General features: G+C 39.1%; 1 long non-coding RNA gene across 1 annotated transcript in view; it reads right to left on the reverse strand.

Annotated features, from left to right (window-relative positions):
* The window catches only part of LOC147027246 (uncharacterized), a 72,789-nt gene that overhangs the window by 43,367 nt on the left and 2,442 nt on the right, over positions 1-26,980 (reverse strand). Inside the window, exon 2 of the long non-coding RNA XR_015057965.1 lies at positions 19,956-20,056. This is a non-coding gene — a long non-coding RNA (uncharacterized LOC147027246). The remainder of the gene's footprint in view (positions 1-19,955; positions 20,057-26,980) is intronic.

The following is a 26,980-nucleotide window of genomic DNA, read 5'->3' on the forward strand; positions in this document are numbered from 1 at the left end:
TTCCAATGTAGAAACGAACACGATCAAACATTTTCCAGAAGAAATCATTTACAAGTGTAGCGTTTGTATTATTCCCAGCCTTAGTGAATGTAAATTTACACAACAAGAAACTTTCGGATAGATTCAAATAAGTTTGTTGATTATTTATTTCAAAACTTTTTGTTCCATTTGCATTCAGGTCTGTTCCAGTTATTGCAATTACCTTGAAGTAATCTTCTTTTTTCGCGGAGTTTGAGATGATACTAGTATCATCCAAATCATATATACTATCAATTGCTTCCATACTTGTATTTATTTTGGAAAAAAGATGTTAAAACTTTTGTAACCCTGACCCAAGTATATAAATTATTTTCTGTCATTCTTGTGGGGACAACTGAGTTTTGCCTTTCTTAATTTCTTTAATTGCTTCTAATTTATGAGATTCATTTTGGGCATCTTTTATTCTCTTTACAGCAGCTGCAACATTTCCCACAGCAGAAGAAGTTTAACCGATTAAGTCTTTATGTTCTAAGAATAGTTGAACCGATACCCATTAGAGTATCAATTATCCCATCTCCTCTAAATTGATGTCCGACACACCTTTGTCTCTTAGGTTTATAGTATCCTCTACCAAGATACATACCTTTACCCTTGTAGTATGGGGAAAGGAACATCCCATCCCCTGTAATTATTTTATATTTTCTCAACTCGTGTTTCCTCACAATAACCATCGTATTTATTTATTGGAAAACTTCACGTTGGTGAATTCTGATGGATATAACTTCTCCATTGAAATAAATCATACGATTACACTGAACAACAAAATTTTTTTACTGGAGATGTGTAAAGTGATTTAGACTAATTTGGGTACGCTGATTTCAAAAATCATAACCGTTTTGCTGTATCACGTCAGGATTTTCAGTAACAGAAATATTCCCATTGCCTAGAAGTCAGGATTTCAATGAAATTTACAAAAATTCATTTATTCATTTATTTCATCATGAATGCTTCAAAATTATAGAAATTACAGAAAAACTCCACTAGAATGTAATTAAAAATGCTTTAGGCATTTGGCTTTGCGTTTGTGCTGCTCTGTGTCAGTTTCACGATGCAGGAACCAGCAGAAATCGCCCATCATGTTCGGGTTGTGCCGCCCTTGGTAACGCGTCTCCATGAGTGAAATCTCTTGGTGGAATCGCTCGCCGTGCTCGTCCGAGACTGCTCCCAAGTTGTCAGGGAAGAAGTTCAGGTGCTGGTGTAGGAAATGGATTTTCAGGGACATCCTGGAGCCAAGTTTCCTGAAGGACTCCAGCAGCTGCTGCACTATTTCTTCATAGTTGTCCGCGCGCTCGTTCCCCAAGAAGTTGTCCGTCACAGCTTTGAAGCTCCACCACGCTGCCAGCTCTTTGGGGTTTAGAGTTGTCGGAAAAGTTTCGTCCTTCATAATCTGTCGGATTTGCGGTCTAACAAAGACACCAGCCTTGATCTTGGCCTCCGACAAGGTGTTGCCAAACTTTTCCTTGAGGTTTTCCTCCTTGAAAAACCCACGCCCATTCAGATCCATTGCCCGTACAAAACTTTTCATCAAGCCGAGCTTTATGTGGAGTGGTGGAAGGAAAACCTTGGCTGGGTCGACAAGGGCGACATGCTTCACGTTGTGTCGACCAGGTACATGCTCTTTTCGCTCTTCCCAATCTTTCTTCGTCCAGTGATTCTTGGCGTCTCTGCTATACCAGAGACAAAGGAAGCACATGTATTTCGTGTAGCCTGACTGCAGCCCTAACAACAGCGCCACCACTTTCAAGTCTCCGCAGATGTGCCAGTTGAAGTCATTGTACTTGATGGAATCAAGCAGCTGCCGCATAGTCTCATAGGTCTCTGTCATGCCAAACGCGTGAGCCAGTGGGACTGATGGTTTCTCGTTGCCATTGTGGAGCAAAACAGCTTTCAAGCTGTTCTTCCCCGAGTCGATGAAGAGGCGCCAGTCTGCAGGATCGTGATCACACCCAAGTTCTTTCAACAGACCGTTGATGTCACTGCAGAATGTCATCGTGTCTTCCATCTCAAAGAACTCAGCCATGTCTCTGTGACGTGCTCTGAACAAGGATATCTTGGTGTTCGGTTCAAGTAGATTCCACTGCTGCAGCCTTAATCCAAGCAGCTCTGCCTTCGCCTTTGACAGGGAGAGATCTCTTACAAGATCATTTAAGTCTCCCTGGTTCAGAAGGTGTGATTCTTGAGTGTCGGGTTCAAAAGGTTCATCATCACCATCCTCTTCACCACTGCTTACAGCTATTTTCTGATCAGCTGGAGGTGTTGGAACGGGGTTCTCGTCATCATGAGGCACAGGTTTACGAGCAGAGACGCAGTCAGCGTACTTGATGTGACCTTTATTCTTCTTGTTGAAGCCGGCGATGCTTGTGCAGCAGAAATAACAATCATCATGATGATTCTGCGGCTCACGCCATATCATGGGCACCGCAAATGGCATGCTCGCGCGCTTGCCCACCAACCACTGAGTCAAGGTTGTGTGACAGCTTGTGCAGCAGATGTGTGGTGCCCAGCTCTGTTCTTGGTCCCTCACCTTACACCCGAAGTAGTGAAAGTAGGCGGCCTTCATTTTCACTGCTGTAGATATACTTCGCTGTTGATCTTTTTTGGTATACCGACCACAGACATAACAGAAGTTGTCAGGATGATTGGTACAGGAACGCCTACTCATCTTTATCTGAAAGAAAGAAATATAACACAAGTTAACAACAATTGTACGAAATAGACATGTTAAAGACATATGTAAATTTGATTGAAATCCTGACTTCTAGGCAATGGGAATATTTCTGTTCCTGAAAATCCTGACGTGATACAGCAAAACGGTTATGATTTTTGAAATCAGCGTACCCAAATTAGTCTTAATCACTTTACACATCTCCAGTAAAAAAAAATTTTTGAAATTTGTTGTTCAGTTTTATCTTGGTCGGTTATCCTAAAATTTACTCTATGTATGGTTTTTCCTGACACAGGGAGATAAACCAGATTTTTGGGTTCCATATTGAATTTATAACCAATTGGGGTTGAGTATGCGCTGAATGAAAATATTGTATTTGTTTTTATTCCATCATTATAAGCACCATCAATCAAATCACAGTGAATTAATACCGAATTTATTCCTGAGGATATTTGAATGACATTATCACTGCAAAACGTCCCATTAGTTTCAATCATTTTTGAGGAGAAACCCAATAACTCTCTAAATGAATTATCTGTTGTGAAATCAACCTTGTCGTTATTTTTAAGTTTAATCGTTGATTTTGAAGTATGTTTTTGAATGTCTATAACAATATTTTTTGGATCATCACCCTGTTCTTTCATAAGACAAACAATTTCGGAAGATATTTGAGAAATCTCATATGCTTCGGGTGAGACTGCTATCGTTTTGTGTCCACTTCCCGGATTATAACTAAACTTGTCATTTTTCTCAGTTATATTAAATAAGTTATTATAAGTTTCCATGGACAATAAAGATGCCTCATATTCTTTTGTTGGGTCAAGTTGTAGTGTGTCTGGGAATGAAGATGTGTGGTCGCTTGTTGTGAAATTAAAACTCAGGATTGTGCTTCTCATCTTATTTAATACGAGATAAAATGTCTTTATATTGAGATTTATTCATTATTTTCATGTTCATGAACTGGTCTAAATTGGCTGATGCTTCATTAAAACAATTGTTATTTCCAGCCTTCTTACTACCTAACAACAATAATAGTCTATTAACTACTTGCGATTGGTCATTTGGAAGAAAACGAGTACCCGAACCAAGGATACTTAAAGCCTGAATAATGTGTTTCTCCTTCTCATTCTTGCTACGTTTACCAGAAAGACTAACGCTATAATCAACAGAGTTCAGCAGATCAATATATACCCTATCATCATTATTTTCCTTATCCAATGGTTTATCAAAATACTTTGATTCATTCCTCACAATTGAAGCTTGTCTTCCATCTTTTATGAGAAGAAACATTAATCTGGAGTTTAGTTTAACAGGGGGTTGAGCAGACCCCAAGAACCTTAATTCATTAGTAAATATCAATACCTTTTCTTGAACAAGATGAAATATTGTTGGTTGTTCTGTTGGAATGAATCCTGCTTTGGTTTTTGATTCCACTGAATATTCATTGTTTTGAAGAGCATTCACAATATAAGCAGAAGGGGTGATTAATCTCTTCCAGTTGTTGAAATAATCCTTCATCATCATATTCTAATTCCCCTATATGCTCTAATTCTTCCTCCGTCATTTGACTGAAATCTTTTATCATATGAAGTTTTTTAAGAGTATATTTTATTGTGGGAACTGTGGAAACATCTATAATTTTTTCATTGGAAGTTTTTAAAAGTGGTTTAAAAAAGTTTGTTTGTTTTCTTTCAAATGCTTCTTCACCCGTTAGTTTCTGTTTGCATTTCTTCTTTATGTCTTCCTGTTGTTTTACAACGTTAGAAACCAACTCTTGATGTTCCTTAAATCTTCTTGCTCTTTCTTTTGCATCCATTTATTTATTGGAAAATATCATTTAATATCTCATCTTGTTTCACAAAAATATATTTATATTTTTCAGTGGTGTGCTTCAAGTAATCCCCAAATTCCTTTTTACTACACAATGTAGAACAATTATCTCTCCAAAAGTTATTTCTATCTATTGAATTTTATGTGAATAAAATAAAAGTATGAGCATTGTTTCTGATGGAACAACGAGGAAGTTGAAAGTATGATTGACTAAGATAAATACAATTACAAGAAGAATGTCTCCCTCTTGTGTAGTAGCTGTCCATTACCGTTTGGTTTCTCTCATTAACACAATCATGAAAGATAACAAGATTCTTTTTTGATTTATCCAAATCTTGGGGAGACGGTATATCATCCATATTATCACCAAGAATACAAGTTATCGGTTTTGATTTCTTTTTACATCTCTGTGTATCACAAAATAGTTGTATTATATATTCAATGGTATAATCATTTAGGTTTTTTTGAAGTTTAAATAAACCAATTATATCTTCTTTTTGAAGACCAGCATTAAAACCTTGTGAGAGTAATTGATACTCTGGTTGAAAACTTGACCTTAAGAAAATTATAAAATTATCATAATCGAAAAAGTTTGGAGTCAGGAGCATCTTCAAAAGTAAGCAGGTTTTTCCACATCCGCTTGAACCAACTATGAGACATCTTAATGAATTTGGAAGATTTTTATGATTGTTAAATTTTATCTTATTTTCCCAAATGGGTAAAAAATCATTCATTTATATATTTGTAAAACAGGTTATTTAAATTATTGTTGGCTTTCTTAGAAACTCTATATTTTAACCTAAGTTCGGGTTTAATTTCAAGATAATCCATTATTTTATTTATGCAATATCTTGTGTTGATATTTCCCTGAAAATGACAATCGTGAATAATATATAACAACAATCCTTTGAACATTTCTCTAACACATTCAGTTTCTTCCCTTGTAAGGAAAGGTGTGTTATCACCCTCATACTTTGCATTCATTTCTCTTATCAATCTTGTAAAGTAATTCATTTTTGGTGTAAATCTAAAAGAATTGTTTTCATATATATATATATATATATATATATATATATATATATATATATATATATATATATATATATATATATATATATATATATGTTTTATTTTCATTAATTAGAAGATAATCACAGAATATACATTGTTTATAGGCTTTTGACTCTGTGTTTAATCCCACTCTATCACACGCAGGGCAATTCTCAAATTTGTCACATGGAGAATCAGGGAAGTCGAGCATATTTATAAAGTAAAACTTTACTTAAACTAAAGTTCATCTTCAGAATCATCTATACTTTCATAATCTTCAAAATCTTCAGTTGAATATTAACTCATATTTAATTCATAGAAACAACATTACCATTGATATCTATATACTTTTTTTCATTACCAGATTCAACGACAACATTTTTTATATTAAGCGTAATTTTAAAATGATCCTTAACTACTATTGAACGAAATGTCATTTCACCTGATATATTAACATCATTTATTTCATCAGGATTTACATCTTTAGGGTTGCTGAAAAAAATACAAATTTCTACTTGCACATTACAGATGGTCTTATCTTTTCTTTCTAAAGCTTTATCCATAAGGTTTTTATTTTTTGATACTTTTTCTTGTTTCATTGCTTTTTCTCGTTTTCAATATATTACCAGAAGGAGAGGAGAAACTTTTGTTTGAGATACTTTAATTGATGTTCTTCCAGGTATACTAAAAGCCCTTCCACTGAAGGAAATTGAAGAACTCATCTTATCCACCATAATTCTTTTTATCCAATCGTTGTTATATTTATCTTTCTTCAATTTTACATCCTTGACATATTTCTCAGTATCTTTTACAAATGAAGAAATTGATTGAAACTTGTCTTTTGTGTCTTGAAACATTGCATTTATAAAGTGAAAAAAGTTGGAGGATAAAATGGTTTTAATCACAGATTCACCTCTAAATTAAACAAAATTTTCATCAAGAATATTTTAGTTTAAGCAAAGTTTTATTATATAAATATGGTGAATACTGTGGTGTATTGGGGGCAGGGCACAATGCGGGGAGCGTTGTGGGAGCGTTGAGGAGGTGTGGTTTTGGTGGTCACATGTTAGCAAGGCATATAGGTGTTTGCGCCGCTTGAGGTGTGCATTCGGGCGGGCAATAAACAGAGTTCGACAACCCTCACGACTATCCGAGTCCCATTGCCCTCCGGACACTACACTGGTGTTTTCGCCAGTGTAGTGTCTGGAGGGCAGTGGGACTCAGATAGTCGTGAGGGTTGTCGAACTCTGTTTATTGCCTGCCCGAATGCACACTACTGCAGACTCGACACACACCTCAAGCGGCGCAAACACCTATATGCCTTGCTAACATGTGACCACCAAAACCACACCTCCACAATGCTCCTCGCGTTGTGCCATGCCCCCAATACACCACAAATACAACATACTGCGATGTTTGTAATCACGAATAAAAACACCTTCAAACCAACAACACACATTTAATCTATTTCATCAAATATCTCCTCTTGAGTTGGAAAGAAAACATTGTGATATCTCCTCAAAGGATGTTTTGAAGAGTAATGAGAATCACCTTCAATCACAAAAACACAAGAAAAATGAGTTTAAAGTAAAGTGAGACTATTATATTGAAAACACTGATGGGGCATTTAAAGGGCATAGAAAAATAAGGATTTTTCAATTTGGAGAACACGGTCCATCATCAATAGCTGAATCAATTGAAATAGTGAAACCTGATGTTGAAAAAGTTATTAAAAACACATTAAAAGAAATGAAAACTTTAAAGTTTTATATGGGAGTGTAAATGAAAATGAAAAGACAAGATGAAGAACAAACTCCTTATAAGAGAACAGATCTTCATTTCCTTCTTTTTTTCCAGTCTTTCTTCTTGGATGAAAAAGTATATTAAATTCAATAGAGATATGAGAACAAATACAAAAGTAAAATTTGAAGAGGAATTCTATAAATTGATGAATAATGCTGTCTTTGGAAAGACAATGGAGAATGTTAGAAAGAGGCAAAACATTAGATTTGCAACATCTTGGAAAGAAGCTTCAAGTTTGACAAATAAACCAATTTTTGAGAGAGAAGAGGTTTTTTCAGAGAACTTTTCTGCATTTCATATGAAAAAGGAAAGTATTGTAATGGATAAACCAATTTATATTGGAACAGCAGTTCTTGATTTATCAAAGATATTGATGCATGATTATTTGTATAATGGCTTAAAGAAAGAGTATGGTGAAAATGTTTCATTGTTGTATATGGACCCTAACAGCCTGGGTTTTAGAAATGTAGCTTTATGCTATAAGTTGAATTGGCTGTCCTTTTTGGCCAAAAGACTTTTTGCCCTAAATGTTGATAAATGTCTTGGTCTGGAGCGGTGTGACCTGGGCTCATAACTGCGAACCTTTGCCTTGAAATGTACGTAGTGGCTTCTCGCCTAAAGGCCACGTCTGCAGTCTGGGTTGGTAGCCCCCACCACTCTCCCATGAAAGTATAAAATGCTTTGAAATGTAAAATTGTTTTAGTGCAAGCACGTGAGGAAGTATAGCATCTCTGTGGCTTGTACTCCTTGGGACTGACCAAGTACCAAGTGAGAATAAAACTCTCTGATGTAATGTGGAGGTGAATTGAATCGGGTTGGTTTAACTGTTCACTAAAAGTAAGAATAAATGAAATAGAACCAAATAATATTGCAACAAATGGGGATTCTTAAGTTCATTGTACGAGGGTGAGAAGTGTATGGTGGATAATTAGAAAATAAATTGTTTCACAAAGAAAGGACTTGTGTGGACATCGGTTATCAGTGTCGGTGGGTTTTATGCAGGATTTTATAACCAAATCGGACAAACGTTAAACTCTGCCTGAAGTGAAATAGGATTCCACAATCAACCAGGAAGAATCCTTCAACAATCACAACGGGGTGGGTGAAAAAATCCACAACACAGGTAACCAACCATGTCTACTGATACTTCAATGTGACCTCTTGTAAGAATGTTAAAGCCTGGCCATTTTCTGGTTCACTGAATCGTACTCCTGCACCATCACTAAGAGTAGATTCCATCGACGTGCACTCAAAGTTACATTTACAAGAGTTTGGAGAAAGGTCATCTGGTAGGTGGTGGGCCATTCCTTTTTGGTGGTGGTGGGCCATTCCTTTTTCACAATTGTGTAAAATTGAATGTTTGCTTCTTCTCTGTCTTACCTTGGCAGTGATATTCATGTCTCTGCTGACTGTGAGTCAGAGGTCAATAGATGTCTGGGTCAGGCCTGGGGAGTCATGGATTCACTGGATAATGGGGTGTGGCACTGCCGATACCTGTGCGGGAGGACGAAAGTCTGAGTCTTCAGGTCCTTGGTGCTTCCAGTCTTGCTCTATGGATGCGAGACTTGGACTCTGACCAAGAATCTGAGACGGAGACTTAATTCCTTTGGTACCAGGTCTCTTCAGAGAATCCTTGGCTATCGCTGGTCGGACTTTGTGTCCAACGAGTGGTTGCTGAGAGAGACTCAAATGAGATTTGTTACCTGCATAGTCCGTGAGCGTCAGCTGTGGCTGTATGGACATGTGGCTCATTTTCCTGATGCTGATCCTGCTCACCAGATTCTCTCAGCAAGGGAGTCTCATGAGTGGAGGAGGCCAATGGGCTGACCACGTGCCTCGTGGTTGCAGCAGGTTGATTGGCATCTCATGGGGATGGGCCAGGCATCTGCTTGGGGGATGGCCAGACGGAGGCCCCTGGAGTACCGGCAGAAAGTGGACACAGCGACACGCTGCTCTGGCGCATGCTCCCATACCTGACCTGACCTTTCTGTCTTATGCGTCGCCAAAACCAACAACAGCCATTAACAATAAAGACAAGAAGCGAACAATTCAGCCATCTGAGTAACAACTTCAATTATGTCATTGAAACAATGTGAAGTTCCAGCTCCATTGAGTACTTCTTGTCTCAATTTTGCTAAAAGCGAGCAAAATGGGGATGCAGGATGTATGCGTGAAGGAAGAAGGAGCCTGTCAGTGTCAACATTTTCCAGATTTTCATTGCACAATGCAGTGTCAATCTCCTCCAACCTTGAGTACAAACTGGAGTGTCCTGGACTATTCAATGTTTTGATCAGTTCAACATTACATTCCCTGCCAGAGTTTAGATAACCTTTCGAAGTTAACACTGCCAATACTCAGGGCAACGACAAGCATGGCATTAGCTTAGCAGTTAGGGTGGATGGATCAAGCCCTGTTGGCTGCTGAATTAACATCAGGTGGGGTTGACTGAGCCCGTCATCTTTCTGTGGTCAGTGAAATGAGCACCAGTGTACTGGTAATCGGAGCGTAGCTGTGTCCCTAACGAATGATGCAACCAGCAGCCAAAAAGGCTGTACATAGCATGTGTGTGCACAGCATTGACAATGTGTTGGGCAATGGGCCATGACAGTCATGCTGATAGGAACTGATGACTTCTTTATCACCAAGCAAATGTTTAAAAATTGCATGAGACAATCAGGTAAGGAAATATATGTCAAGGTGAAATATTGAGGGTGTGGGGGACAACACTTTTATTGAATTCCAGATTTTATTTAGTCACACAAGAATAGTCCATCCATCCATGCATCAGGACCATACTCTGTGCAGAGCATTGGTGCTGCCGAAGCAGTCTCCTTGGCGATTGGGCACAATCCTGGATGGGTCGCCACTCCGACACAGGATACCAGCAAGCTGGCACTCATTTTGCTGACATCGGAAGGATGACAGACAGAGTCAACCCCACCAGGTATTAATTCAACAATAAAGCAGAATTTGAACTCGGGATCCTAGGATCCCGAGTTAGGATCCCAGGCCCACCACTCTATCCATTAAGCCAACATAAGGCGCACAAGAATCGTGTTGTCCGATTTATCATACATTTGTTTTATTTTTCAGCATGTGCCTCAAATTTCCTCTTCAAGCGTATTGTACATAATCGGTAGTCACTGATTCAAGCGACAAGTTGTCTGGTCTGACATACACTCGGTGTCCCATCATGAAAGAAAATTCGGTCTCCATACTTCACCTCAAGATTTCGACGTATATGATTTTTGGTTGAATCTGACCTCATCTATTCCATTTGTGTTCATGAAGGACATGACTTGGGAAGTGGGTTTGATTAAAAAAAAAACATCACTCCGAATATCTTCAAATAGCATTTTTGAGAGCAGCCCTCTCCTCTCTTTGGAAAGTGTGTTCTACGTCACCACAATCAGAATGGGCTTTTTGGCATGTGTAGCCTTGGTAACACGTTCTGTGATTGTGTGCTTCTGCTGCAACAATATCTCTTGAGGTGGATTGACAAGATGGCCAAGATGTATGCCCACTCACCTCTAAGCAGTCTAGCCTAGATTCAAATCCTGACCCAGCGGTCTGAGTGTTTTTTGGCAGGTTGATTCATCAATGTGTGTGCCGTCCCTCGGATAGACGTTGAATCGGGTGTTCCATCTGCCAGTGTTCGTTGGTGGACATTAAATATTCCACAGTGTCCTTTGTGAAGAGTAGGGTTAGGATCAGGATTAGTGGCACACTAAGCCTGGTGTTGGCTTAGGCCTAAGTCACATTTGCTCTACGGCCAGGATACAGCGGCCATACGCCCTCTGAATTGACAGAAACGTGCGGCGGCCACAGAGTTTACGAGGTGGCCTCAGGGTGGCCCTATGCCATATGGGTATAGTTTACAGGATGTAAGGTCGCCGTGGAATTATAACGCGGAGTTATAACTTTTTTCATTTCTACGTTCGCCGTAGCAATTCGACAAGCCAAAAAAAATAAAAATAAATAAAATTAACCCATTCGTTACCGTCCGTCTGGCCGCACATTCGCCTTAGGGCCCCCCTGCGGTCGCCTTGTGGGCACCTTGCATCTGCCTTGAAAATTCTATGGCCGCCGCAGGAACGCCCTAAGGTCACCGTGCGACATCAAATCAAAGACTGTACGGCAACCCCAAGTTTTCGGTCTCCACAATTTATAAATACGCCGTGCAGCTCCCCGAAAAATAAAAACATATGTGACTGCTACATTGTGTGACCGTGAAAATACTGCGGCCACCATATAATTGTTAATGGCCTAGATTTTGGAGACCCCATGGCCGCCGTGGCAAATGTGACTTAGGCTTAAATACGCCGTGCGGCTCCCCGAAAAATAAAAACATATGTGACTGCTACATTGTGTGACCATGGAAATACTGCAGCCGCCGTATAATTGCTAGTGGCCGTAGATTTTCGAGACCCCACGGCTGCCGTGGCAAATGTGACCTAGGCCTTAGTGGTTAGGTTGGAGAATTGGGACCTTGGGTCCTGAGTTCAAGCCCCATTGGCCACTGAATTATAAATACACCAGGAGGTTGACTCAGCCTGTCATCCTTCCGATGTCGGCAAAATGAGCACCAGTATACTGGTAAGGGGGACACTGCATCAGCGGCATAGCCGCGTCCCAACCAATGATGTAACCAGCAGCCACAGGCTGCACTCGATAGAGAGAGGGAGTGGCACACTGGCCAAATTACAAATAGCTTCCCTAACCATTGCAGTTAATTACATCAGCAGAGCAGCACAGCCACACCCTCAGCCAATGATGAAGAATCTCAACAGGTTGCAGAGATAATTGTTTCATCAACTGGCTTCAAAGGTTTACGGCTATTTGTTCTTTTGATATATATATATATATATATATATATATATATATATATATATATATATATATATATATATATATATATATATATATATATATATATATATATATATATATATATATATATATATATATATGTATATGTATATATATATATATATATATATATATATATATTATCTGTCGCTGACAAAAGATTAATGTTTTGTCATACACTCTTGACTGCGTGTGAGCAAGCCCTTGTCTCAGAGTTCCTCGGGTCTTCTGTATTGAATTCAGCTGCAGAACTTTGTTTTTCCAGTCTGGTCAGTAACTTTGAGTGAATTCTGATTTGCAATTTTTGTGATACTATATCTTTGGAGAAACAGTTGGATTGGTTCTTGCAAGTTTAACATTTGGCTCAAATTGTCTAACTGATGACAGTGATGGACTTGCGAGAACACTATCGAGACCTTTACATAGTCATTTGCTCTAAAATGCTCCATACTATTAAAATATATCAAGAATAAACATAGAGGGTCTTTCAAAATGGATGCTACATTTTAAGTTTTTGAAATTTTCGGAAAATTCGAAGTAACATTGTTGAAAAGTCTATCCTCATATTGTTGAAAATAGTCCAAAGTCAGGATTTTATTTCTCACATAAACACATTTTCAATCGGTGCACCTTCCTCTTGAAGGAATCGTGAGATCTCATGCAGCTGCCAACAAAGTTTTGAGACTTATGCTCCACCCATCATTGACAGCACGTACTTGCATTTTTCAGTTTGTCAATAGTGTGGAGGTTGTTTCCATAGCATTGATATTTGAGATATCCCAATAGAAAGTAGTCACATTCTTTGAGATTGGGTGATTCGGTCGGCCAGCTCCACTCGCATCCAAAGCAACCGAGATACCGATTCAAAATGGCCCGATCTCCAAAACGAGTATTCAAGTAAACTAACACTACATTAGCATTGTGTGGCCGAGCCCCGTCATGCTGGAAAAATGTTGTCTGCATGTACACTCCAGAGTTCTTAATGTGAAGCATAACCATATCCTGTAGAAGTTCAAGGTAAGAGTTGGAGGTAACTGTCTGATCGAGAAAAAAGAGTGGACGACAATACCTGTATATGAGAGTGCACACCACACAGTGCAGATAGATGTAGAGGAGTTTCCTTCATCTCATGAGGATTTTCAGTCGACCACACTCACATGTTTTGTTTATTAACGTAGCTGTTCAGATGGAAATGCACTTCCTCGGTGTGAAGCAAATTCACTCCAGTATGATCCGATCACCGTCAACAAAGAATAACAACTACCCACAAAAATCAAGCCGGAAATTTTTATCATTATCGCTAATGTTTGTTGCATTTGGATATTGTAAGGAAAAAGTTTAAAGTCTTGTCATTGATTTGGCATGTTGATGATACAGACAAAGACAGAGTATGTGATAAACGATTGATGGATTTGTGAGGGCTGCGAGTAAGCCCTTCATGAACACAAGCAACAGTTTCTTCCATGCGAACTGATTTATTTCTGCCATCAACTTTCACATCACCTGTACTTTCAAATTTCTTCATGAAGCTCATAATTTTAGACCTGTACGGTGTACATCTGCAATCGAATTGCTTACAAAATCTCGCTGTATCTGAACAATGCTTTCGGTTTTATAATAATGCTGGATGACAACACGTTCTAGTACACTGTATGATGCCATGACTGTAACTGAAATGGGAGGATGATGCAAGCAACATGCCATAAACTCGCAACTCTGACGTTCACAGTGTTGCCATTTATTCCGCTCTACATCACACGGTTCAAAGATTATAACCAAACAAATGGAGTGTCCTTTTTGAAAGACCCTGAATATGAACCCTGAGACTGCGAGCTAACTTTTCTAGATATAGAAGCCTCAACATTCCACCTTGGCATTTAGTCAAAAGTTTTCACAGAAAAGCATTTTCCCCACCACTGTTGGCATATATCCTCTTCGTTCAATCTCTAGAAAAGGGAGTATGGGTGTTTAATCCCAGTTTTATTACATCGTGCATCTTTAAGGATAATTTAAATACACTTATTTGAAAAATTAACTGAAAACTAGTGGCTTTTGTTGCTCAATTTGTGAGTCAAATGCAAAAATTTTGAGCCCTCGCTCAAGGACTAAAAGGAGAATCCTCACTGCTTACACTGATATTGGAAGTCAATCAAAATTGCTTAATTGCAAAAGCAAGAGTTCCCTGACACAAGTAAATGTTTGACTCATTTATCTTTCGTCTCTTACTAGTCCATCAAAATATTTCTCACGTAGTAGTTAGTTTTCTTAATAACAAATCAGGTTCACAAATTTTCTTTGAGATTCAGTATGTTCCCGAATACTGTATGTTTGTTTATTATTGAATGCTGGTCTTGACTGGGGAGTAATAATTAAGGATGATTATTTCAATAAACCTGTTACAGCTTCGAGAAAGATAACTTAGCATTGACATTACATACTTAAATACATATTTACACGAGCTTGGATCGTCTCACTGCGCTTGTCTCACCTCAAGTTGATAAAGTGGCACAAACACTACCACCTTATTAACAACAGCACACCATCACGTTATTAACACCTCACCACCATGTTATTAAAAAATAACTTACCACCACGTAATTCAAAAACACCTCGCCACCACATTATTAAAAACACCTCACCATCACAAAACCGCTATGTCATTAAAAACACTTCACCTCCATGTAATTCAAAACCACTCATGCTGTGCAATTCGAAACGCCTCACCACACGTTGCTCTCAAGGCAGGCTTATTTGAACTAAGGATAAGTATGTGATTTACACCAAGCAGAATTCAAACATTTATTTTGCAAATTCATTGGAAATATTTGTGATGTTACATTTTTTTTAAGCAATTGAAGTTAAAGATTTAAGTTTAAAAAAAACATTATTTTCAAAAAATTTCCGAAAAAAATACTCCCGCTTTGCAATTCAAGAGACATGCTTGTTTTAACCGAGGATAAGTATGTGTGTTGTCGTGTTGTCATGATTTATACCAAGCAGACTTCAAACATTTATTTTGCAAATTCATTGGACATATTTGTGGTTACATTTTTTAAGCAATTGAAGTTAAAGATTTAAGTTTTAAAAAAAACATTCTTTTCAAAAAATTTCTAGAAAAAATACTCCCGCTTTGCAATTCAAGAGACAGGCTTGTTTTAACTGAGGATAAGTATGTGAGTTGTCGTGTTGTCATGATTTATACCAAGCAGAATTCAAACATTTATTTCAGAAATGAATTTGTAACATTCGTGATAATACATTTTTATTAGCAACTGAAGTTGAAGATTTAAGTTAAAAAAATTATATTAAAAAAAATACCCTTAGTCCTTACATAAGGGTGAGAAGCTCGATTTTAAAATCCACGTGCGGTATGCATCTCAACACATGAACCAGTAAACTACATGATGTAACAATCGATTTAAATAACACTGGTGAAAATAATTGAATGATATGTCTGCAGGGAATTTCCATACATGATCACCTGCATTTCCACACATTTATATCAACACCTCAGGGAAAGTTCTGTTTGTCTACAAGCCTCAATAGCAGGACAAACAAGAAAAAGAGCAATCAGAGATTGAAGACCCTCACCATGACATATTGTGTGGTGTGTTGTGTGGTGTTTGTGTAGTGTTTGTGTAGTGTTTGTGTAGTATTTGTGTAGTTTTGTGTGGTGTATTTTGTGTGGCATTTGTTTACTGGTGTGTTACATAATTTATAAGGGACATAATTAGAACTGTTATTTTATAACTGCTGTTTGTGATGACTCATTCAGACATTTCAGAGAAGAAGATTTTTTAAGGTTTTCTTTTTTCAAAAAAACCCCAATATTGCCGCCGAATCACATAACCGATGAAGTCATCAAAAGATTTTGTGGACCATTTCATCCCTCGATGACACTCAACAATTTTCATACTGATCGGATGTGGCATTCTACATATGCAATTATTATGTCGTAAGGAAGGTACCTCTTAAATCATAAAAAAAAAAATCACACTCATTCCCGATGAGGAGTACTTGCTATGTACCAAGTTTCCATTTTTTCCTTGGTGCAGCTTCAGAGATAAAGAGGTCCAACACTTTTCCATTTTTCTAACATGGCTGCCACATGTATGACGTCACAATTATCATTAAATCATTTAACATGAGTAGTCGCACCGATGGTGAAAATGTCATCTCAATCCGACAAGGGGTTGCGGAGAAAAACATGAAAGTTCTGGGTGGACAAACAAACAGTCAAACAAACAGACAAACAAACAGACAGACAAACAGAAAAATGGCAAACAAACAGACAGACAAACAAACAGACAAACAAACAAACAAGCAGTCATGGACTGGTACTTACGAAATCGTCAACTTGACCTCTGACCTTGTCTAATAAAAGCTGTCTCTTGAGAAGGTAGCAACGCAAACCAGAAGTTTCTACAATGATTCTGTCCCAAACCATCAAAAATCGAATGTGTGACCTCACTGTGACCTTGACCTTTGACCGATTTTGACAAAAATCTAATCAGCGCTAGCCATCACCCTCCTGAATCAGGTGGTGTAATTTAACATCGGTAGCTTCTTCCGTTCTCGATTTATCATTTTCTTTTGATGTTTGACCTCACTCTGAACTTGACCTTTGACCGATTTTGACCAAAATCTAAGCAGCGCTAGCCATCACCATCCTGAATCACATGGTGTAATTTGACATTGGTAGCTTCTTCCGTTCTTGAGTTATCTGTACCAAACCATCAAAAATCGAATATTTGACCTCACTGTGACCTTGACCTTTGACCGATTTTGACCAAAATCTAATCAGCATGAGCCATCACCCTCCTGAATCACGTGGTGTAATTTGACATTGGTAGCTCCTTCCGTTCTCGAGTTATCGTGCCTACAAACAAACAATCAAACAAACACACAAACAGAGGACGGAAGTCATCAATATACTTACGAAATCTTTAGATTTCGTAAGTAACAAACAGACAAACAAACAAATGAAATTGCTCATTGAGAAATAGTGGGGCAACTTAGCATAACAATTGTGCATTTTGTGAGGAAAGCACTAAATTTGGCACACTCGTAGCCTATCATATTATGAACAGATTTGGATATTGGGCCATCTCAAAATTTTTGATGGCAGTGGAAAATGGCTGCCACAGCCATCAGCAGCTGAATTTGAGATGGCCCAATATGCAAATCTGTTCATAATATGATAGGCTATGAGGTGCCAAATTTGGTGCTTTCCTCACAAAATGCACAATTGTTATGCTATATTTAGCTAAGTTGCCCCACTAAAAGGAATTGCCGGAATAACTTTGTCATATCTCCATGATCTCTGAAAAAACAAAAACCTGGAAATCAATTTGGTTCTTATAAGTCGATTTGTTTTTTTGTCATCCTTAGTTTGGTCATGATCATGATTTGGTTAGCACTTAGTTTGGTCATGATCATAACTTGGAAGTCAATCGGACTTGAAATGGCGTTTTTATCGCAATTTGAAAGTTTTGACCCGACCCCCCTGACATTCGACCCCCGACCACTAAGAAGGGTGTCGGTGTGACACCCCAATGAGACATATTGTTGGATGCAGTATTGGAAGATGCACATTTTGGATTTAGTTTGAAGTCAATACGACCATTTTAGTGGACGTTATTGCGAAAATAAGAATTTCGGTGACCTTGACCTTGACCTTTGACCTAGATTCACCAAAAACGACAAGTGTCTAAGTTGGACCATGGTTGACATCTGTACCGAGTTTGGTCATGATCGCTGAAACGGTGTGGCTGCTACAGGGTAAACAAACACAAACAAACAGACAGACAGACAGACATACACAGAATGACACACACAACCGACCAACATAATTGCCGAAATCCGAAGGATTCCGGCAATTAACAAACAAACAGACAAACAGAGAAACGGACCCAAATGCAATACCCTCTCCTTCTGTGAGGGTAAATATTGTTTTTGTAAAATTTGTGAATGTCATCACTCAACGAAGAAGGAAAAGATATATGAAAGGATACAAAACGACCGACACAAGCACCACGGTTTTTCATGTCTTTTCCTCACAATTTGAATAATCATTGGACAGAAATGACTATTCCTTAAACATAATAGGCTGAATTTAAGAAAGGTGTTTAAAAGTTAGACGCGTGTATAATTACGAAACTTGCGATGATCACCCGTTCAAAGTTAATCACCAATCACAGAAGAGTGATTATCTAATGCGGATCAAAACCTAATTTTTAGCGTTTAAATCACAAAGAACTTTTACACATCGGTGAGGACATTTTTAAGAGTGTGTTTAAGGTCTTGAAGTAAGCATTAGGCAAAAATGGTAAAGTTAGAACTGCAGTTATACTCTCATATACTTCCTGGCAGTTTCCGTTAACTTTAGAATCACTTGAAGTTACACTTACATTGTTGTGGTTTATGTACTGCAGTAAGGATTGCTGGAAACTGAAGTGATGACAGTTATAATTACAGTAATCTGCAGATAATTACTCCTTCATACTAGAGTTAAAACTACTTGATTACAGTTATAATTACAGAAGTCCGCAGATAATTACTCCTTAATACTAGAGTTAAAATTGTAGTTGGTGAGAGTTATAATTACAGTAGTCTGCAGATCATTACTCCTTCATATTGGAGTTAAAACTAAGCAAGGATCCGAAAATCATAATATAAGGAGCCAAAATAGTCTAATGGGGTCAAGAGGGTCTAAGAAGTCCAAAGGTGTCTAAAGGTCTAAAAGGTACGTTCCAACAGTATGTAATTAATAAACTTAGTGATGGTCTAATAGTACATAATTAATAGACGTACTCATGTTCCAAATCAGTTCAAATAGTACACAATTAAATAGACATACTCATGTGGGTCAACCAAGGCTTCAGCTCATCAGAGGCTTGAACGTCCATGTTTTTCAGTTTTATATCCCTCGATTGTGTTATGTTCCATCACATCCTTTCTTCTGGCCATTTCCACTTATCTTTTTGATGACCTGAACACTGAAGCTCGTGTTTCTACGCTATCCATAAGTAAAGTGATGAGTGGATAACCAGTAAGTCGTTTTATCTGGGGTTTTCATGCCGCTCCTTTGTGTAATCAGTCTTACATTACACATCTGTATTGTTTCACCAACATATTGCATCGCACAATTGCTACAAGTGAATAAATATACTTGTAAGGCCGGTAAAGGCATTCTTTAAATAATTTTCTGTGTACTTACTACTTCGTTGTTCGAGGTTTTATATGAAATGAATAACATGGTTTAACTTGTACGGTCGAGCCGTTATTGTACAACTAATCAAGAAATGTATAAGAAACAGTATAGTGGATCTTCCACCTCAGCGCACGCGCACGCACACGCGCGCGCACAAACACACACACACACACACACACACACACACACACACACACACACACACACACACACACACACACACACATACACACACACTTGGGGAAAGTAACTTCTCAAACATAATGGCTGCCGGGGGTGCAATTTCAAGGCGGTGCTTTTGTTCGTGCAGTCAGGGAGACATATCATCAGAAGCCAACCCATGGGGTTTGTGCATGCTACTATTCTCTAAATGCTGACTGAATGTCAAGAGAGGGAGCAGCTCGTATCATTTCCTAAAGTCTTTCGTGTGACCTTTAATATAATTATCCTTCTTAACCCAACCACATACACCACCTTCTTCCTCACCAAAGGATTCTGAAGCTCTGCATGTGGTCCTGCATGTGAAGGTGATCCAAAGTAACCTGGGGTCGGAATGGACATGCCGACCTCCTGGCAAAGCAAGTTTTCTGGCAAGGACAGAAAGAAGCAAATGTGGAAATAAAAGGTGAAACGGAAAGAAGTTCAGAATCAAGTAACGATAGGAAGATATTAAATGAAATTCCAGTTGTTTTGTAATTGCAATTGGTGTAAAAGGAAATGTAACTCTTCATTGTAATAACTCTAGAGCTCCCTCACAAGGAACTTCAACATAGGAGGAGACCTTTAAGCCCATCAAATTGCTATTATTACCAACCATGGTTCTTTGTCCATGTTCGATCCTCTCAAATGCTGAGTGTGAAGCAAGTAAGCAGCACAAGCCATTTTAAGTCTTTGTTATGATTTGGCCAGGGTTTGAAGTTTGAACCTCTGACCTCCCAGACTCAGAGCATACCTTCATTACACCACTGAGTCTGGTTAAGGAATTATTTTAATTGGCTGTGTGTACATACTTGGGTGAAGAAGAATGAAACCATTTCTCCTTAACTTCTGGGTTCAAGTTTTTCGCTAAAATAATGCAAATAAGCATTTCTCTGTCCAGGTTAACCCAAGCACAAGGGATCTTCAATTACCCGATATAACCCGAGACGGTTTCACTCCCTGTTTTCAAAGTTGAATTTATTGTTAATAACAAATACAAACACAACATAGTATCTGATATATTCCTATTAAACAGCGATTATACAGGATTGTTAAGCTACACTTTTCATGGTACCTTTCTATAAACAGGAAATTGAAAATGAGGGAAAACATGCAAAATGTTTGCCTTAACTAAAGTAACATAAGATTGCTTTCATTCCTAAACCCTGGACCTTATAACCTCCACATACAACCTATTAGCATGCTGTTCAACGAGGTTTCATTTCACAGTTTCGTTATAACAAACGAGGCTTACATTGAACCAATATGCCATTTCTGATTGTTCTCACCATCCATTGTACTATCAGCCTGGTGTTAGCTTAGCAGTTAGGTTGGCTGGCTTAAGATCCTAGGGTCCTGAGCTCGAGCCCTGTTGGATGCTGAATTAACACCAGGTGTGGTTGACTCAGCTTGGTAATCCTTCTGAGGTCGGTTAAATGGGAACCAGTGGACTGTTATAGGGGCAGATCATCAGTGGCACAGCATCAGTTGCACAGCTGTGCTTCCAATAAATGATAGCTCCCTGACAGCCAAGCTGCCATATGTAACAACAGACTTTGTACTATAATGGACTACGGTAGTACTTTATATGTCGGGATGGCACACGAAAAATGAAATGCTCAGAAGTGAAGTCATTTCAGAGTAGCGTGGGTGTTGATGAAGTAGTGTCTCAGCAAGGAATGCAGTTGGTGGTTTGCTAGTTACTAATTCCCAGCATTGGTGCAACAATTACTGAACTGATAACACAGGAGATCAGTTTTATGAGCCAACCCATAAGCCAAAGCTTTATTTTTAACAGCAACAACTACAACAACAAATCCGTGACACCACATGAGTATTTTGCCAGTTGGCTCATTTGAACAATGCCAGGTTGTCATGGTAGTGGTACTTCAGTGCAGTGCACTAGCATGTGGTCACGTCCTTAGTGAATCTTACCGACCACTGCAGGCTATCATTACACCCACGACCATGATGGAACGCAACTTCAAGACTAATGTGACGTGGTGTGGAATTGGCAGCCTGGCAGAACAAGCGTAGGAGCTCATAAATCATGCTGGTGAGACGGCCACGGTGCATGCTGTGGGACCTACAAAAGCCAAAGCACGGGAGTCCAAGGGTATCAGGAACTTGGCTGTACATCATGTCACTTTGTGGACAATAATGTGAGCATATCCAAACAAATGCCTGTACTCTTTGGAGATTGTTGGTACCATCAAAGTAATATATTGGCGTGCAGAATGCGGGAGGGGGGTTGCCATTTCCTTTCACAGCCAAAGTCAGGGCAGGAATTGGGATTTTTTGCCAGGGAGCTGGAACACGATCATGCCTGCTTTTGTGAAACATATCGTTGGATTTGAACATCCAGTATGGAAGGATAGCAAATGGGACACTCAGGTGAACATCCCTCCATAGGAGAGAAAAACATTTGATGCACCGAACGACATGTCTGCAAAGCACCAGGGCACCGGTTTATAGGCAAAGTCAGGAATTGAACCCACACTAGATAGCTCAGGTATGTGACTTCTGCACCATTTTGCCATCCCATGTGAGTATATGTGTGTGACTGGATGCAACTCGTTACTTTTAAACAACATATCCATGCACTTGTGTGGATCAAGATGAAATGTGTCGTTTTTTTTTGTCTTTTAGCTTAATCCAGGGCTGGCAGGATGACTTATAGGTACGCACACTCGCCTTGAAGCTGTCTTGCCTGGGTTTGAATTCCTACTCAGCTATAAACTGCCATCCTTGTGTTTCACATGCAGGGTGATTCATCGATGTGTGTGCCGTCCCTCGGATGGAAGTTAAACTGGACGTCCCATCAACTGACATCAGTCATTCGACATTAAAGATGCCCCAATGTCCTTCGTGAAGAGTAGGTGAGTTATCGCCAGGACCCAAAACAAATTACAAATTCCTGTCCTGACTTCCCGAGTTGGAGTGGTTATCTGACCAGGAATGTAGCTTATTAGCTGTTTCGGCAGCACCAACACTCTGCATAGACCATGCCAGCATTGTACATGATGATGAGCTTCATCAAAGTACCCCACCCACCCCCCGCAATGTTCTGTGCATTAAAAAAAATCATTCTTGGATGGATTTGTGATCCAAGGTAACCACAGATGTCCTCTATTGGTAATGTTTTCTGATTACTATGGAAGTGTTGTGGGCCGGGTATCGGCTACGAATGTGACAGCTAGGTGGAGCAATAGAGTCGGCTCCACCGAACACCCGAAATTTATAGGTCGTCACCCCGGAAAACTCCGGAGCCGACGGGTCCCTTATCGGACCAAAGATCACCAATAGGTCGACCGCGTGGGATAGGGTCGATTGCCAATTTTAATTTACCTAAATACCCACATCGTCCAAACTACCTGGGAAATTCACCCTCAGCGGAGCTCGAGCCGAACGAGCCAGTAGTGTGCTCGAACCATGTGTAACTCGAGCCAATGGTTACCGAGATCCGTCGGTCCAAATGCACAATTTACCCTCGCTACTTCCCAACACGTACCGTGCTAAACCAATGAAAGAAACACAAAACGAGCTGAAACATTTAATAGGGGATTTATTTATAATGGGGGAAAGGGAACACACAAGAGCAGAGTTATCCGACTATAAGAAATGCAGTCAATGTACAAGCAAAAGCCCTTATCCAGTTGCTACTTAAAGACGGGCCCACACACAGACACACATAAATGGACCCCGATGGTCTTTATTGAAGGCCTCCAGCTCGAGGACAGGTGAGCTGGAGACCATAGCCTGTGCTTGGACCTGTCCACCTCGTGTGGTCTTCGACGATCGGGATGGGCAGGACTCGAACCCGCAACATGATGCCGCTCCAAGCACCAGGTACCACGCTCTCCAACCGGCCACGCACCAATCGACCAAGGCCAAGGAGAAGATCAGAGGCAATGATGAACCAGTTCGGCGGGACTCAAACCCGCAACACGATGATGATGATGATCGCCACGCCAATGACCACGACCCTTTATCACTAAAACGACCTCCACCACTTCGATCCTTTTACCACCACGACGACCTCCACCACCTCGATCCTTTTACCACTCCAACGACCTCCACCACCTCGATCCTTTTACCACCACAACGACCTCCACCACCTCGATCCTTTTACCACCACGATGACCTCCCACCACCTCGATCATTTTACCACCCTCACTACCCAGCCTGGCGTTTTTTATCTTCCTTTCTCCTCCGGGGTGAGCACATCGCCGTCTGAGGCGCTCTCAACTCTCATTGGCCAGCGTGTCGTGGGAAAACCGCCTTCTGTGGAAATCTCAACTCTCATTGGCCGGCGTGTCATGGGAAAACCGCCTTCTGTGGCTATCTCAACTCTCATTGGACGGCGTGTTGTGGGAAAACCACCTTCTGTGGCCATCTCAACTCTCATTGGCCGGCGTGTCGTGGTATAAAATGTATAGAATGCACGTGCGTGTGTGCGTGTCTCCTCTCCAAAACCATGAAACCTATCAGCCTGAAACTTTGCATGCATACTGAGAAAACCAAAAAGGATGTGCAAGAGTGAAAATTGGGTGTTTGGGTTAATGAAAACACCCATTTTGAAGATAATTAATGACATTACTTAATTATAACCTTTATCAGGTGCATCCTTGGTCGCCACTCTCCATGGGGTCTTAAGACGTATAGTAGATAACTTTTTTGGGGTCTGAAGCCACCTTATTTTTTTGGGCTGCTTAACCACGCCTTGACTTGGAACAAGCCGCAATGAGTTCTTAATGATAAAGTCTTGTTTTTCACTTTCCTCACTCATATTATCGATGCCTGTTAATTATAGCTACGAATCGTTGGGTACATCACTTTTGTAAGTGCTATAGTTTTCAAATTAGGAGCTTAGAGTGATTTCATGCATTATATGATACGATTTTCCATGATCTACTCTCATGGACAAATTAAAGTATATCATCAAAATATTATTTCAGTTTTGAGGATCAGATATCGTCCAGAAGACATGTGTCGAAATCTGTTGTGAAATCTGAGACTTAAAAAAACATAACGAGTCAATTATAACCAAGCTGATATACCTATTTACTTTAAGCAAGCCACGCTATGTTCCCTCCTTCTCCATAGATACATAAGAAAATGTGAAATTTCCAAAGCATTAAACTGATCTTTTTCTCCTGTTGGGAGAATTGTATTGAGTGAACTCTCTTTATACTCTCTGTCTGTCTGTCTGTCTCTGTTTCTGGACATATCCGGATGGTGGTTATGTCTGGATGGTGTTTGTTTCTGGACGTGTCTGGGCAGTGATCGTCTCCAGAAGCATCCAGGCGGTGTTCATGTCCGGACGCATCCAGGCGGTGTTCGTCTCCAGGCGGTGTTCGGCTCCGGAAGCATCTGGGCATTGTTCGTCTCTAGATGCGTCCGGGCAGTGTTCATCTCTGGACGTGTCCGTGCGGTATTCATGTCTGGATGGGAGGTTGTCTCCCCCCCCCATCATTATTGCTGTAAGCGCTGTAACGAGTGGTATTTGTGAGTACATAATATAAGTCTGGTGTTATATATATCCAATATATCCATCCATCCATCGGGACCAGACTCTGTAATGAGCGTTGGTGCTATCAAAGCAGTCTCTTTGGCTATAGGACACAATCCTGGATGGGTCACCACTCCAACACAGGATACCTACAAGCTGGCACTCATTTTGCTGACCTCAGATGAGAGGAAGGATGAGAGGCAGAGTAAACCCCACCTGGTGATAATTCAACAGCTGAGTGGGATTTGAACTCAGGATCCTCAGATCCCAAGCCCACCACCCAAACCATTAAGCCAACACCAGGCAAAGATACAATATATGCATGATGTTATATACACAATATATGCATGTTGTTATATACACAATATATACATGATGTTATATACACAATATATGCATGTTGTTATATGTATATATATATATATATATATATATATATATATATATATATATATATATATATATATATATATATATATATAATATATGCATGATGTTATATATACAATATATGCATGATGTTATATATATACAATCTATGGATGATGTTATATATGCAATCTATGGATGATGTTATATATACAATCTATGGATGATGTTATATGTACAATCTATGCATGATGTTATATATACAATCTATGCATGATGTTATATGTACAATATATGCATGATGTTATATGCACAATATATGCATGATGTTATCTATACAAAATATGCATGGTGTTATTTATACAATATATACATGATGTTATGAATACACAATATATGCATGACGTTAAATATACAATATATGCATGACGTTATATATACACAATATATGCATGATGTTATATATACACAATATATGCATGATGTTATATATACAATATATGCATGATGTTATATGTACAATATATGCATGATGTTATCTATACAATACATGCATGATGTCATCTATACAATATATGCATGATGTTATCTATACAAGAAATGCATGATGTTATATATACACAATATATGCATGATGTTATATATATATATATACAATATATGCATGACTTTATATATACAAAATATGCATGATGTTATATAAACAATCTATGCATGATGTTATATAAACAATCTATGCATGATGTTATATATATATATATATATATATATATATATATATATATATATATACATATATACATATATACATATATATATATATATATATATATATATATATATATATATATATATATATATATATATATACAATCTATGCATGATGTTATATATACAATATATGCATGATGTTATACATACAATATATGCATGATGTTGGCTTAATGGTTGGAGTGGCAGGTTGGATATATACTGAAACGCAAAAGAAACTTACCACCTTTTAAACCTTCAAATATCAACAATAACACTGCGTGTAGTAAATGTGTGAACTTATTTGTGGACAATCGTGTCCTCACTGTCAGACAAAATGGTCACGGATGGTCACTTGAACCTTCAATGGTCACTTCATAGCACAGCTGTTGAACAGCGGTTTTGACTGTCAGTGATTATCCAAGGGGTACGGGATGATTTTAATGAGCTGCACATGATGTCTTGATATTGGCTTTAAAAAGGCCAGTGCAAAATGGGCATTTCAATCAACATTCCACGATTGTCAAGGGATCAACAGCAGTGTGCCTTGGGCATACTGCAAGGCGGATCGAGCTACCGTGAGGTGGCCCGTCACCTTGGCTGTTCACACCAGAAAATATTGGCCCTGGTGGACAGAGACACCCTCCACAACTCTGCAGATGACAGACCTCGATCAGGGAGG

Source organism: Eptatretus burgeri, chromosome 5, assembly GCF_056783735.1.
Source record: "Eptatretus burgeri isolate ZD-2024b chromosome 5, Ebu_testis_v1, whole genome shotgun sequence".
Taxonomy (NCBI): Eukaryota; Metazoa; Chordata; class Myxini; order Myxiniformes; family Myxinidae; genus Eptatretus; species Eptatretus burgeri.